We start from the raw sequence: 4,764 nt of genomic DNA, 5'->3' as shown, positions 1-4,764 counted from the left end.
TTATTGCGGAGATGATAATATTATTACGAATTGGTTTAGGAAAGCAACTTATTCTGGAAGACTTCTTATTTTTTTATCCAACCACCCTATTCAACATAAAATAAGAATTGTTAAAAACCTAGTCGGTGCCGCTATTCTACTTTCAGATAATACTTTCCACTTAGATAACTTGCAAATTGTCAAAAAATATTTATGATATAATAATTATCCTAATGAATTCATACAGATACATATTAAAAAAAGACTTCCTGAGTTAGATTTGAAGAAAAACCAACCTTCTAACGATACTGTTGATAGAATCATTGATGTAAAGCAAGAGATCATATCCATACCTTTCTTGGGGACTATTTTTCAAAATTTTAAAAGGCTATTGAATAAATTCAAAATAAAAAATGTTATTAAAGTTGATTCCAAGCTAAGTAAATTTGTTAAAGTGGGTAAAGATAAACTAGACACTTTAGATCAATGTTACGTAGTTTATAGAATCACTTGTGATTGTGGCAAGACCTATGTAGGAGAAACAGAACGCCCCCTACGAATTAGAATAAAGGAACATAAAAATAATATCAACCATGTGGATAAAAATCACAAAGCCATAGCTAAAAATTTGGTTCAATGTCATGGAAGAGATCCAACTGTCATTAAATGGGATGAAGTTGAAATCCTACATGTCGAGCCTAATTTTTATAAGCGTGTCTTTGCTGAAATAGTTTTCATTCAAAAAGAAGGCGAAAACTGCCTAAAAAAAGTAACTGATTTAGATTTTTTCAACGATTCTTACAACATGATTTTAGATTCGTTATGTTAAGTTAACACCTATTTTGCGTTTACTTATAGTATATCTACGGTTTAATCTGTGAACTATATACTGCTTCGAATTTCTAACCATTGTTCAGTTACTCTGTTTCTATGCAATCACATATATTTGATTATATAGTATGACCAGTGCTTACGCCTATGATTCTTTAGGAAGTGCTACTACGCATGCAGCAAGGCGTCATTCACTTGGCAATGTTCTAATTAGAATGAGTACTCATTTAGTAAGATGTAGACGGAGGTTACACAACCTGTCATCCTTTTAATTTTATTATTTAACGACTCAAAAATTTTCGATTTCAATATATAAACTTCTACATAATGTCTTAAGGTATTGTAATTTTTACTATTCATATAATTACCATCATATTATAAATTTGGACGCCATTTTAGTTAATGATTTATATTTTACTTTTGTATTAGATATCTGATGAGGGAATCGGTGTGATTCCGAAACGTCATGTATAAAATTACCGAATAAATAGTCTGGAAGAATTCGACAAAATAAGCTTTTTCCTTACCAATACTAATTAGTTGTTTCCCAGATATTAAATTACGAAATTTTTTACATCCCGAAATTCTTTTCATAACGGATCTAAATTAAATTTTGAATAACTTTTTTTTCTTGCCATTGGTAACACCAAGGGTTTTCCGTATATCTAGTCTTATTAAGACGTTAAGCATTTTCTGTTATTGAAGATTCTTAACTTGATCGATATTGTGTAGATTTTCTGCCTTCATGGTTTGGAGGGTTGATCTACTGTCGGTAAGATACAATCTCTGATGATATAGCAGATAAATTAAAAAAAATTACTTGTATTATTAACACCTAGCTAAAAATTAGCGTTATTTTCTTGAATTAAGAGTTCTTATTCTGATCCCTCTAATAGCTTAATTGGAAAAGCACCTGACCGGAAATCAGAAGTTTTGTGGTTCGATTTCCAATGGAGTGAAGATGGAGTAGGATCTTTTTTTCAAGAAATAATTTTAATCAATATTCAATTCAAGTATATAATGATCAACTAAATTAATTTCAGAGGACTTTGATAAGTTAATAATGCGATAAACTTAAAATACAGAAGCTAAAAATGTATCTGAAGATCTTTTTAAAATATTGTTTAATTATAATTTCATTAAAAAATGTGCCCGCTGTGCGCGGACACAATTTTATTTTTTATTTTTAATTCTATTTTTTACCATTAAAACAAAAACTATACATTCTATTAAAAAATTCTCATGGGAAAATTTGTAGATCTTTCTAAGATGAACAATTTTGCTACAATTCTGCTTATTAACATCTGATCTTATCTCGCATAGTTTGACTAGACAATTAAATTTTTGTATTTTGATTAATGATTTTTTTTTAGTTATAAACATTTCTATACTTCGCTCCGAGACTTCTGCTCTCATGTGAAATACTTTGCCGTATCCTCTAAACACTTTTTTCATCTTTCTTTTCGCGAAACTTACCTTCACACGAAGTGAGGTATCGAGTTGAAAATTAAGGAACTCAATAAAAAACAATAACTAATGTTCATCTGGTTCTAAATTTTTATGATTACAAAAGAGTTTTTTAAAGCCCTTTTCTGCTTCTTTGTGTATTATAATACACGTTCTTGAATGCTTTTTATTGAGGTTTCCAGATTTTCAACTCGATATCTCATTTCATGTAAACATAAGCTGCGCAAAAAGAATGCAACAAACAAAATGTTGAGTTTACCCATGCAAATCTGATTGCTTTTTTTTCTTTTTCACATAAACTTAAACTTGTTTCTTGTAGTGTCATTTTTCACGATTAAAACCAAAACTACGTCTCTTATCAAGAACTGGTAGAAAGGCAATGTCTAGATATATTTTAGGCTTTAAATGATGTCAGTAAACATTTTATTATATCCTGCGTCAAAGTAGCAAAAAATATTTTTTTTAAATTAAAAAATGGGTAAAAAATGTATAGATATTTTTGAAATTAACAATTTGGACTGTCAACATTTTTTTCTGAACTCATAGTTTTTCTAGCAAATGGAATCTTTTATTTTTGCAAAAGCATTTTCGATGAACAGAACTAACACCGTTGATCAAAACGTTCTGTATAACGAAACTGAGCTTTATTTTTATGCTTAAAAACAATATGTCAAAAGGCAATCCAGTTGGACGACTCCTCCGAAAGTTATCGTGTTCACATACGAAGATAGACAGAAATCCTCGCATTTTTTCACATATACAATTTTCACATAAAACTAGTACCTTCGCATTGAGATGAGAATGTAAAATTTTATTTTATACCCCTTAAATTTATAGAAGTTCCAATTTTTCTCAATTGATTTTAGATCCGACATAACTGAGAAGTTATATTTTCTAGTTGTATTATTTTCCAAGATGCTATAAGGTTACTTTAAGGTATAAGAAAAGTTTTAAAGTTCTAGTTGTTCTAATTACACGGAGAAATTGTTTTCGTGAAGTATTCCACGACTTTTACACGGAGAAACACACAGAATTTAAAATGAGGTAAAAAGTGAGTGAAAATTGGGTATAAATCCTCGACGGCATGGGAAAAATATTAAATGTTCTTAAAATAGAGCAATTTTTAAATTGTAGATAGTAGTCGTTCATAAATAAATGGCAAGAATTGCATTTCTGGCATGTTAAAATTTATGTTTTGTAAAAATTAACAAACTCAAAGCTTTCAGTAACATTAATCATGGAGTATTTTTATATGCTGCCTATGATTTTGTTCATATTCTCTCTGTTAGATTTTATTAAACGTCATGTGGGAAAATGTCGTATTTATTTAGTGTAGAATTTCAAATAAATGCATAGAAAATAATTCAAAGTGAAAAGGAACATTTCACATCTACAGAGCTTTAAGTAACACGTAATTTAGAGATTACTACCAGTCCATGAAATGCAATATCTACAACGTATTGCTTGTAAAGATTGCCTCGCAGCATGGCAATTTTGGTTAGGCAGGGAGGCATATAATTCTAGGCTCCCTGAGTAACTTTGACATAGCGGATGGAAGAAAATATTTTTCAAATATGTCTTTTTCATAAAACTGACAATGGTAAAAAGACTTAAATTTATTTAGTAATATTTCTAAAAAGTATAGAGCATAGTATATGAATACGAGGAAAATAATGTTATCCCTTGTAACCATCACTGGATATCTTTCGAGTGGACGCACTGGATCAAACAGTTGTGCGAGTCATCTCGTTGTCGAAACATGATGCAGTTTATATTAACAGTGATTATTGTGATTATTGTGATTATTGTTAATCGTTTTTTGTGATAATTACCAGCACTCACGCTTTAATAACTTTGAAGATAAAATTTCTAAGGTAAGAGACTTATAATATTTTAAAGAGAAAGTACTTTTGCGGGTTTAGAGAACGTAATTTTCCTGGAATTTAGTAAATTTTACCATTTCACTTTGCAAAATGTGTAAGGAATATAATAAACGCGATTATTTTGGGTTGTAATATTTATTCAAGTCCACGAAAAATACGTGCAGAGTTAAATTGATGCATAAAAAAATTGAAAATTTAGCCCCTTACTTTATTCCGTGTTTTTAACTTTTTTCTTAATTTATAAAATGTTTCTTTTTATAAAATAATTTTGAATCTTTGAACTTTTTTATTTTAATGTAAAAATCGGATATATTAATGATGGTGGAGCTAAATAATATTTCTAGATTTAAGTATTTCTTGTAGAATTACTAATTCTGTAAAACCGAACAGGCCAGGTCAATTTTTGGCTCTCTTAGACTTAGGCGAATGTCATTGTGTTTGAAACAGATGTTGCATCCCAAAGGTCTGGGGACCAAATACCTCCACCTTACACTTAGCCTGAGAAACTACCAGGTGTATACATATGAAACCGGTATTGCCATCTAGCGGCCAGTAGGCACACTTGTAGGCACTGTCGGAACTTACCATTTGTGCTAATTGGCGT

This window comes from Belonocnema kinseyi, chromosome 2 (genome assembly GCF_010883055.1).
Source record: "Belonocnema kinseyi isolate 2016_QV_RU_SX_M_011 chromosome 2, B_treatae_v1, whole genome shotgun sequence".
Classification (NCBI taxonomy): domain Eukaryota; kingdom Metazoa; phylum Arthropoda; class Insecta; order Hymenoptera; family Cynipidae; genus Belonocnema; species Belonocnema kinseyi.
The sequence above is the reverse complement of the archived record's forward strand: the minus strand, read 5'-3'. Positions refer to the sequence as shown.